General features: G+C 41.1%; 1 protein-coding gene across 3 annotated transcripts in view; it reads left to right on the forward strand.

Annotated features, from left to right (window-relative positions):
• ZBTB8A (zinc finger and BTB domain containing 8A) overlaps window positions 1–11,709 on the forward strand; it is a 65,064-nt gene that overhangs the window by 23,535 nt on the left and 29,820 nt on the right. The gene's annotated exons all lie outside the window — the stretch shown is intronic.

Raw genomic sequence — 11,709 nt, forward strand, 5'->3', positions numbered from 1 at the left:
AAATGCCACTTGGTTGTGATGTATAATCCTTTTTATGTGCTGTTGGATTCTATTTGCTAGTGTTTTGTTGAGGATTTTTCATCTGTATTCATAAGGGTTATTGGTCTGTAGTTTTCTTTCCTTGGAGTGTCTTTATCTGCCTTGTATCAGGGTGACGCTGGCTTCATAGAACGAGTTAGGAAGTGCTCCCTCCTTTTCTATTTGTTGGAAGAATTTGAACAGGGTTGGTATTAATTCCTCTTTAAATGTTTGGCAAAATTCATAGGTGAAGCCATCTGATCTGGACTTTTCTTTGTTAGGAGGTTTTTAATTATTGATTTAACCTCTTCACTTGTTACAGGTCTGTTGAGATTTTCTCTTTCTTCTTGAGTCAATTTAGGTAGTTTGTGTGTTTCTAGGAATTTGTCCATTTCATGTAGGTTATCTAATTTTTTGTTGTACAGTTGTTCATACTAATCTCTTACATCCTTATTTTTTTCCTTCTCTTTAAAAAAAAAAGGCACCAACTGTAAAAATGGTGTGGCGGAGGTGTCTGACCTCCTCTAGCATCATGAGGGATATAGAGAATCATTATCAGCATAACAGCCCAAGGCTGATTCCTGTGAGGCAGAGATCAAACATACCTCCTCTCTCCAAACTTTTTATCAATTCTAACACCAGCCGTCCCTCCCATGGCACTCTCTACTTCTCTGCTGAGTTTGATAGTTTGTTGCAGTGGCCACACAGAACTCACAGACAATACTCACGATTGTGGGTTTTATTAGGGAAATAGCAGGTTACAATTCGGGATCAGGAACAACTCAGGATATAGTTCTTTGATTAGGACAGCCTCTTTTTACCTGTGCCTGCAGGCAGGCCTCTGTCTGTCCCTCTCCTCTTGGCTCCTTGGCCCCTCAACCCCTTAGGTGGCCTCTGCCCTACTCAGACAAGGGTTACAAAGCTCTTTAGCTCTGCCAATAAGTGTCAGGGGGCACTCCACTCTATCAGTAAGCCTTGGCTCAAAGGCACTCAGCTCTCTCACTCCGTGGGTCAGCAAGCCTAGCTCCACCAAGTGCCTGGAGGCACTCCACCCTGCCAGGAACCCTCCTGCCCGAAGGAGCTTTCTTGCTCCGTGGGTCGGCACACCCACTGTAACCACCTTACTCCGTGGACCTGAAAGCCTACTGCACCATTTCACACTGGTCTCTTGGTTCTGCTGCTGCTGCTTCTCACCATCTTGTGCCATCTCCGGTGTTAAAACTCAATCTCTCTGTCTCCTGGGTCTAAGAAGTTCTCAGCGCAGGGACTCCAGGTCCAAAAGACAAACTCTACTCTTGTCTTTTCTTCTTGGTGGTTGTGGGGTCCCCCCGTCTGCCTCTGGGATGGCTCATTTTAAGCCTAGTGGGATGGCAAAACTGACCAATCCCTTCGTTAGGGTTCCATACACCTTATTTGCATGGTCGCACACTCACAAGGGCACTATGCACCTTATTTGCATTATTAGCAAGCAATCCAGTCCCCTTGGTGGGCCACAAGCACCTTATTTGCATAGCTCCACCCAGTCATTCGGTGGGAGTTACAAGGCCATGGTGAGAAAGGCCGTGTTAAAAGCAATTGATTGCACCACATCATCAGTCTAGCTAAAGGTTTGTCAATTTTATTGATATTTTCAAAGAACCAACTTTTAGTTTCATTCTCTTATTTTTCTATTCTCTGTTTCATTTATCTCCACTCTAATCTTTGTTATTTCGTTTCTTCTAGTAGCTTTGGGCTTAGTTTGCTCTTTTTCTGGTTCCTCAAGGAGTAGAGTTAAATTATTGATTTGCGATCTTTCTTTTTTTTTTTTTGTGCTGAGTCAGCAGACAGTGTGCAAGAGACTGCAGGTATCCCTCATTGCTTTTGCAAATACCTGTTTTTTTTATAGGAAGTGACTGGGTCACAAAACAAAGAGTGGCTTAGCACCATGGGAATATGATTCTACCAACCTCCAAGAGAGATGTCAAACCTTCCCATTGCCGAGGTCACAGATCAGTACACCTACTTAGATCTCCTGAGCCCAGCAGGTTCTGGGATAGCATGCAGTACATTGCAAAATTATATAATTCTCTTTTCTTTCCTTCTTTTCTTTTATCCTTGTATGGCTTAAAAACCAGGAATATCAGACTGTATCCCATATACAGTTGCTAGCAAAACTACAAGACACAGAGTTAAATTTGAATTACTAATAAACAGCAATTTTTAAAAATTTTTTTGTATTAGCATGGTACATAATTATACCAAAAAAAATTCATTGTTTATCTGAAATTAATATTTAACTGGCCATTCTGTATTTTTTATTGTACTTTAGATGAAGGTTTACAAAACAAACTAGCTTCCCATTAAACAATTAGTACACATATTGTTTTGTGACATTGGTTACCAACCCCATGACATGTCAACATTCTCCTTTCTCAACCTTGGGTTTCCAATCACCAGCTTTCCTGGCCCCTTCTGCCTTCTAGTCCTTAACCCTGGGCTGATGTGCCCCCTCAGTCTCGTTTTGTTTTATAGACCTATCTAATCTTTGGCTGAATCTCAGGAATGACTTCATTACTGAACTAAAAGGGTATCTGGGGGTCATACGCTCAGAGTTTCTCCAGTCTGTCAGGCCAGTAAGTCTGGTCATTTTTTGTGAGTTAAAATTTTGTTCTACATTTTTATTCAACTCTGTCCGGGACCCTCTATTGTGATCCCTGTCAGAAGGGGTCAGTGGTGGTAGCTGGGCACCCTCTAGTATGGTGGACTCAGTTTGGTGGAGGCTGTGGTAGTTGTGGACCACTAGTCCTTTGGACTAATCCTTCCCTTGTGACTTTGGTTTTCTTCATTATCCCTTCTCCTGATGGGGTGAGACCAGTGGAGTATTGTAGATGGCTGTTCACAAGCTTTTAAGACCCCAGATGTTACTTACCAAAGAAGAACGCAGAACATTTTCTTTATAAACTTTGTTATGCCAGTTGAGCTTGATGTTCCCTGAGGCCATGGTTCCTACAGCCCTCAGCCCAGTAATTCAGTCCCTTGGGGAGTTTAGATGTGTCTATGGAGCTTCCATGACCTTGCCTTGGACAAGTTGTGCTGGCTTCCCCAGTATTGAGTACTGTCTTACCCTTCACCAAAGTTACCACTTGTCTGTTGTCTATTTGATGTTTTTCCATCTCCACCCCCCCCTCCCTCGTAACCATCAAAGATTGTTTCTTTTTGCATATAAACCTTTTCATGAGTTTTTATAGTAGTGGTCTCATATAATATTTGTCTTTTTGTGATTGACTTATTTTACTTAGCACAGTGCCCTCCAGATTCATCCGTGTTGTGAGATGCTTTGCAGATTCATCATTGTTCTTTATCGTTGTGTAGAATTCCATTGTGTGTATGTACCATAGTTCATTTATCCATTCATCTTTTGGCGGGCACCTAGGATGTTTTCATCTTTTTGCTATCGTTAACAATGCTGCAATGAACATGGGTGTGCACATGTCTGTTCTTGTGAGGGCTCTTATTTCTCTGGGATATAGTCCAAGGAATGGTATCTCTGGATCACATGGTATTTCTATGTCTAGCTTTCTAAGGAAGTGCCATATAGTTTTCAAGACTGGTTGTACCATTTTGCATTCCCACCAGCTGTGCATAAGAATTCCAGTCTCCCCACAGCCTCACCAACATTTGCTATTTTGTTTTTTCTTTTTTTATGTGTGCCAGTAATGTCGGGGTGAGATGGTATCTCATTGTGGTTTTGATTTGCATTTCTCTAATGGCTAGTGAACACCAGCATTTCCTCATCTGTCGGTTAGCTTGAGTGTCTTCTTTGGTGAAGTGTCTGTTCATTTCCTTTGCCCTTTTTTTTAATTGGATTATTTATCTTTTTGTTGTAGAGGTGTTGGATTTTCCTGTAGATTTCAGAGATTAGACATTTGTCAGATTTGTCATAGCCAAAATTTTTTTCCTAGTCTGTAGGTTCTCTTTTTATTGTTTTGGTGAAGTCTTTTGATGAGCCTAAGTGTTTAGTTTTAAGAAGGTCCCAGTTATCTAGCTTGTCTTGTAGAGTTTGAGTGTTTTTAGTTATGATTCGTATCCTGTTAATGCCATGTATTAAGGCCTCTAGTGTTGATCCTATTTTTTCTTCTATGATCTTTACAGTTTTTGGTTTTATATATAGGTCTCTGATCCATTTTGAATTAGTTCTTCTGTATGGTGTGAGGTGTGGGTCCTGTTTCATTTTTTTACAGATGGACATCCAGTTTTGCCAGCACCATTTGTTAAAAAAAAACCTGTCTTTTCCCCATTTGAAGGACTTTTGGCAGCCCTGGTTGAAGATCAGGTGGCCGTAGGTAAATGGATTTACATATGGGTTCTCAGTTCTGTTCCATTGGTCAATGTATCTGTCATTATACCAGTACCAGGCTGTTTTGACCACATAGCTGTATAGTAGGTTCTGAGGTCAGGTAGTGCAAGTCCTTCTTCTTTATTCTTCTTTTTCAGTAATGCTTTACTTATCTGGGGCCTCTTTCCTTTGTATATAAAGTTAATGATTCGTTTTTCCATCTCTTTAAAGAATGTTGTTGGTATTTGGATCAAGATTGCAGTGTATTTGTAGATTTCTTTGGGTAGGACTGACATTTTCACAATGTTGAGTCTACCTGTGCATGAGCATGGTATGTTTTTCCATTTATGTAGATCTTTTTTGGTTTCTTGCAGTAGTGGTTTGTAATTTTCTTTGTATAGGTCTTCTACATCCTTGGTTAGGTTTATTCCTAAGTATTGTATTTTTTTAGGGGCTATTATAAATAGTATTGTTTTCCTGATTTCTTTTTCATCATTCTCTTTATTGGTGTATAGAATCCAACTGATTTTTGTATGTTTATCTTGTATCCTGCTTCTCTGCCGAATCTTTCTGTTAGTTCCAGTAGTTTTCTTGTGGAGTCTTTTGGGTTTTCTATGTATAGTATCATATCATTTGCAAATAGGGTCAGTTTTACTCCTTCATTACCAGTTTGGATGCTCTTTATTTCTTTTTCTTGCTTTATTGCTCTAACTAGGACTTCCAGCACAATGTTATATAGGAATGGTGTAAAGGACATCCTCATCTTGTTCATGTTCTCAGGGGGAATGTTTTCAGCCTCTCTCCATTAAGAAGGAAACCCTGGTGGCATAGTGGTTAAGTGACTGCTAATCAAAGGGTCAGCAGTTCCAATCCACCAGGCGCTCCTTGGAAGCTCTATGGGGGCAGTTGTACTCTGTCCTATAGGGTCGCTATGAGTCAGAATCGACTCGACAGCACTGGGTTTGGTTTTTTTGATTCTCCACTAAGAATGATGTTGGCTGTTGGTTTTGTATAAAAACCAAAAAAACCCATTGCTGTTGAGTTGATTCCAACTCATAGCAACCGTATAGAACAGAGTAGAACTGCCCCATAGAATTTCCAAGGAGTGCCTGATGGAGTCAAACTGCCAGCCTTTTGGTTAGCAGCTGTAGCACTTAACCACTGCACCACCAGGGTTTCCGCTGGTTTTGTATAGACACGCTTTATTATGTTGAGGAATTACCCTTCTATACCTATTTTATTGAGAGTTTTTATCAGAAATGGGTGTTGGAATTTGTTGAATGCCTTTTCTGCATTGATTGAGATTATCGTGTGATTCTTTTATTTATGTGGTGGATTATGTTTGATTTTCTAATGTTGAACCATCCTTGTATACCTGCTATGAATCCCACTTGGTCGTGGTGTATTATTCTTTTGATATGACTCTAAGTTCTGTTGGCTAAAACTTTGTTGAGAGTTTTTGCATCTATATTCATGGGAGATGCTGGTCTCTAATTTTCTTTTTTTGTGGTGTTTTGCTATCGGGGTTATGCTGGCTTTGTAGAATGAGTTCAGAAGTATCCCTTCCTCTTCTGTGTTCTGAAATAGTTTAAGTAGTATTGGTGTAAGCTCTTCTCTGAATGTTTGGTAGAATTTTCCAGTGAAGCCATGGTGGCCAGAACTTTTTTTTGTTGGGAGTTTTTTTTTAATTACCTTTTCAATCTCTCTTGTTTTGGGTCTGCTCAGATTTTCAACATCATTTTGTGTTAGTTTGGGTAGATAGTATGTTTTTAGAAATTTGTCCATTTTTTCTAGCTTTTCCTATTTGTTGGAGTATAGTTTTTCATAGTACTCTGTTACGGTCATTTTCACTTCACTTGGGTCTGTTGTGATGCCCCCCATTTCATTTCTTACTTGGATTATTTGCACCCTCTCCTGTTTTTCTTTTGTCGGTTTGGCCAGTGGTTTGTTGATTTTGTCGGTCTTTTCAAAGAACCAAGTTTTGATTTTGTTGATTTTTCTTTTTTTTTTTTATTCTCTGTTTCATTTATTTCTCCTCTGATCTTTATTTTTTCCTTTCTTCTGGTGGCTGTGGGCTCCTTTTGTTTTTCTCTATTTGTTTGAGTTGTTCAGCTACTTTTGTCCCTTTCTTCTTTTTTGATGTGTGCATCTATTGCTATAAATTGACCTCTGAGTACTGCCTTGCTATGTCCCAAAGGTTTTGGTGTGATGTGTTTTCTTTCTCATTTGATTGTAAAAATTTTTTTTTTATTCCGTCTTTGATTTCTTCTGTTACCCAGTGTTTTTTAGGCAGGGCATTATTCAGTTTCCATGTAATTGATTTTTTTTTTTTTTTTGCTTGCTCTTCCTGTTGTTAGTTTCTGCTTTGATGGCATTGTGATCAGAGAAGATACTTTATATTATCTAAACATTTTGGTTTTTGTTGAGGGGTTGCTTTGTGCGTTGGAAAATAACGTGTACTTTGCAGCCGTTGGGTGGAATGTTCTATATATGTCTATGAGGTCAAGTTGGGTGATCGTGGCCTTTAGATCTGTATCTTTGTTGAGTTTCTTTCTAGATGTTCTGTCCTTTACTGAGAGTGGTGTGTTGAAATCTCCTACTATTATTGGGAACTGTCAGTTTCTCTTTTCAGTGCTGTTAGAGTTTGTTTTATGTATTTTGTAGCCCTGTCATTGGGTATGTAGATACATATAATGGTTATGTTTTCATGATGGATCATCCTTTTAGTCCGTACATAATGCCCTTTGTCTTTTATGGTGGATTTTGTTTTAAAGTCTATTTTCTCTGAGATTAGTATCCACTCTTTTTTGGTAGCTGTTTTCTTGATGTATTTTTTTCCATCCCTTGATTTTTGGTAAAGTTACTTCTTTGTTTTTAAGGTGTGTCTCTTGTAGACAGCATATTTATGGATCCTGTTTTTTAATTCGTTCTGTCACTGTCTGTCTTTTTATCGGTGCATTTAGGTCATTTACATTCAGTATAATTATTGATAAACCAAAACCAAACCAAACCCAGTGCCGTCGAGTTGATTCCGACTCGTAGGTGTGAGTTTATTGCTGTCATTTTATAGTGCTTTTTCTTTTGATGTGGATGTTTTCTTTTTTCCTCTTACTTTCCTGTGCTGAGTTCTTTTTGTTTGTGGATTTTTTTTTCCATTTCTTTTGTATTTGTAGATTTTGTGTTTACAGAGACTTTATATTTTTCTTCTTTATTTTGATGACTAGGTTTGTTAACTTTCTTTGTGGTTACCTTGAAATTTACCCTTATCTTCCTAAGTTTGAACCAGTCATTTATTACTTGGTATCACCTTGCCTTCCTCTCCATTTGAAAGTTCTATACCTACAATGTTTATTCCCTCTTTTTTTGTTCTGACCTTGTTGTCATTTACAGATTAACCTCTCTGATTCCCTGTTGCAAATCTTTTAGTTTTGGTTAATCCTTGAGAGTTCATTATCTAGGTTGGTATCTGGCTGTTGTAGTCTTGCATCCTAGATTCAAGCTGTCATCTGATGTTGTTTGTTCTCAAACCAAAGTACTGCCTTTAATAATTCTTGTAAGTTTGGTTTGGTTTTTACATATTCCCTTAGTTTCTGTTTATCTGGGAATGTCCTAATTTCACCATCATAATTGAGTGAGAGTTTTTACAAGATACATCATTCTTGGTTGGCAGTTTTTTTCTTTCAAGATTTTATATATGTCATTCAACTGCCTTCTTGCCTGCATGGTTTCTGCTGGCAGGCAGAAGCTTAGTCTTATTGGTTCCCTTCTGTATGTGACTTTTTGTTTTCCTCCAGCTGCTCTCAGGATTCTTTCTTTGTCTTTGGTTTTAGTGAGTGTGATTACGATATGCCTTGGTGATTTTCTTTTGGGGTCTATCCCATGTGGGGTTTGTTGAGCTTCTTGGATGGTCACCTTTTCATCTTTCACATTAGGGAAGTTTCTGTCAGCAGTTCTTCAATGATCCTGTGTTTTCCGTCCCCCAACCCTGTTCTGGAACTCCAGTCACTTGCAGATTTTTGCTTTTGATTGAATCCCACATCATTCTCAGGGTTTCTTCATTTTTCTTTGTTCCTTTCTCTGATTTTTCATCAAACAAACTGGTACCCAAGAATTTGTCTTCAATTTTGCTGATCCTGTTTCCGTTGTTTCAGACCTGTTCCGCAGACCTTCTATGACACTCTGTATTTCTGAAATCTTGTTGTTTATCTTTTGGACTTGTAATTGCTGTTTTTGTATGATTTCTAGTTGTGAATTTATTTTGACATTTTTTCCTGTATTATTTTCCTGAATTCTTCCGTTGTTTTCTCTGTCTTTTCCATGATTTTGTCTGCCTTTTCCATGATTTTGTTAATTTTTTAATAATTTTTTTCTGCTTTTTCCTTCAACTCTTGGGTTATTCTGAATATTAAAGATTTGTATACCCTATCAGGCAGTTCCAGTGCCTTTTCTTCTGCTGGAAGGTCATCTGGTGTTTTTATTTTGGACGCCTACTGGAACCATTCTGTCCTGTTTTTTTGTGTGTGTTTTATATTATCTGCTGTCTTCAGGACATTCTGTAGTTATTTTGTTTATTGATTGTAAAATTGTTTTGTCCTGCTTTTTTGTTTTATTTGATTATGTCTGAGCAGCTGGACTGTTTTTTGTTGTTTGCTTGTCTGTGGGCACGGTATTTCTCACCACCTTGTCCAATGGGCAGGGCCAGTTGCTCAGCTGTGGTGCAGCAGGGTAGGTCCAGTGGAAGGGAAGGGGCTGAGATGGGTTGTTTGTGGCACATACTGAGGCTGATAGGGTGGGGCCAGGGGTCAGTGCAGGGCAGGTTCCAGGAGACTGTGCCTGTGCTGCTCGGGGGTGTGGTGTTCAGCTCATGGTGCAGATAGGCAGGGGGGAGGAGGTTGCGATGTGTAGAGTTAAGTGGGTGTGGGAAAGAGGAGAGAGAAACAGGAGCCAGAAAAAAAAAAAAGTGCTGCGGGAGCCTGCCATTGGAGTAGCACAGACCTGGGGAAGCCAGGTGCTGGAGGTTTTCTAGCCAGGTGGTGAGGCACAGCCTGCCAAGAAGGGACAGATATGGCACACAAAGCTAGATGGGTGGAGAGAGGAAAGGAAGGAAGGGAGAGAGAGGTAAGAAGATAAAAAGAAAAAAAAGGAGAGAGAAAGGTACCACACGGCTATGTGGTTGGGAGAAAGGAGTGGAAGTAATGTAGAGAGAGACAAGAAACCAAGAAAAAAAAAAAGTGCTAGGTGATTGGGATGAAGGAAAAGAAGGGAGATAGAGACAAGAAATCCAGGGGGAAAAAAAAGGAAGAAAAATAAATGCCCCAGGGGAGCCCACCAGAAGCAGGTCTCCAGCTGAGCAGTACTGCACAGCTCACCCAGAAGGAGCAGAGATGGCACACGGTGCAAGGTTTTCAGGAGAAAGTTAAGGAAGGGAAGTAAAGAGAGACAAGAAAGTGAGAAAAAAAAAAAAAAGAAAGAAAAGGAAAATGCCCCAAGGGAGCCACCCGAAGCATGTCCCCAGTTGAGCAGTGCTGCACAGCCCATCAAGAAGGAGCAGAGATGGCACACAGCTTCAGGTGTTCAGGAGAAGCATAAGGAAGGAAGGTAGAAAGAGACAGGAAACCAAGAAAAAAAGAAGACAGTAAAGAAAGAAGAAAAAAAATGCCGCAAGGGAGCCCACCAGGAGTGGGTCCCCAGCTGAGTGGCACTGCACAGCCTGTCAAGAAGGATCAGAGGTGGCATGAGTCGCCAGATGTTCAGGAGAAGGGTAAGGAAGGAAGGCAGAGGGAGACAAGAAATCAGGAAAAGAAAAAAAACAGAGAAAGAAAAAAATGATGCCACAAGGGAGCCCACTTCTGTGGTGGCACTGACCGGGGAAATGGCTCCCCAGCTGCACGGCACTGCACAGCCTGTCTAAAAGGATCAGAGATGGTACCGGTGCCTAGTGTTCAGGAGAAAAGAACAGAAAGGTGGTAGAGAAAGACGAGAAATCAAGAAAAGAAAAGAAAAAATTCCCACGGGAGCCCACTTGCTTGGCAGCATGGACCAGGGAAGTGGCTCCTAAGCCTTTAGGCACTGCACAGTCTGTCTAGAAAAGGTGGTGATAGCACACAGCACCAGGTATTCAGAGACAGGAAAAGAAAGAAAATAGAAAGAGACGAGAAACCAAGAAATGAAGAAAAACAAAAAGGAAAAAAGAAAAATAAATTAAAAGAAAAAAAAAAGTCCCCAGGGATCCCACCAGCATGGCACTGTGGATCAGGGATGTGGTTTCCCAGCTGTTTGGAACTGCACAGCCCATCTAGGAGGAGCAGAGATGGCACACGTCACCAGGTGTTCAAGAGAAAAGAAGGGAAAAATGGTAGAGAGAGATAAGAAATCGAGGGAAAAAAAATTCCCCAAGGGAGCCCACTGGCTTGGCAGCTCAGACTGAGGAGGTGGCTCCCAAGCTGGTAGGCACTGCGCAGCCCATCTAGATGGGGCAGAGATGGCACACAGCACTGGGTATTCAGGAGACAGGAAAAGAAGGAAAGTAGAGAGAGATGAGAAACTGAGAGATGAAGAAAAAGAAAAAAGAAATGCCCCCAAGGATCCCACCAACATGGTGGAGCAGGGAGGTGGCTCCCAAGTCGAACATCACAGCCTGTCTAGAAGGTGTGGAGATGGCACACAGTGCCAGATGTTTAAGAGACTGGAAAAGAAGTAAAGTAGAGGAGATGAGAAACTGAGAAATGAAGAAAAACAAAAAACAAGATGCCCCCAAGGATCCCACTGGTGTGGCAGCACAGACTGAGAAAACAGTTCCCCAGCCGAGCTGCGCTTCACAGCCTGTCAATAAGAAGCAGAGATGGTACACAGAGCCAGGCATTTGAGAGAAAGGAAGGGAAAAAGGTGAGAGAGAGGGAAGAAACCAGAAGAAGCCGAAAAAAGCAACGGCTTCAAAAAAAATGGCACTGAAAGAGCTGGCAGGTGTGGGCGGGGTGAATCCAAGCGGCATGGAGCTGGTGCCTCCCCAGTCACTGGACCCACTGGGAAGCCGCAGAGGCCGAGCAGGGGGAAGAAGGGGGGTGGTGGGAAAGTGTGTATTGCTGGTTACGGGGTGCTCTGTCTCATGCTGGGAACTCCTTGAAGCTGCCTTCCTGTACTCGGTATCCACCAGTCTTGGTGGCTGAGGAGTTCAAGGTAGTGAATCCGTGCCACAATAGCTGATAGGGAACCTCCACTCCGTATCTCTCCTCACTCTCTGTTCTCTCTCAGTTTCTTCTCCATTTGGTGCTTGGTTGAGTTCTTTATCTCTTCATTTGATGCTTAGGGTTTCAGGATTGATGTTTGTCTCTGTTTTAGTTTTTCAGGTCTTTGCTGTGGAGGGGCAATGTGGTGCT

The sequence above is a fragment of the Elephas maximus genome, chromosome 3 (genome assembly GCF_024166365.1).
Source record: "Elephas maximus indicus isolate mEleMax1 chromosome 3, mEleMax1 primary haplotype, whole genome shotgun sequence".
In the NCBI taxonomy this organism is placed as follows: domain Eukaryota; kingdom Metazoa; phylum Chordata; class Mammalia; order Proboscidea; family Elephantidae; genus Elephas; species Elephas maximus.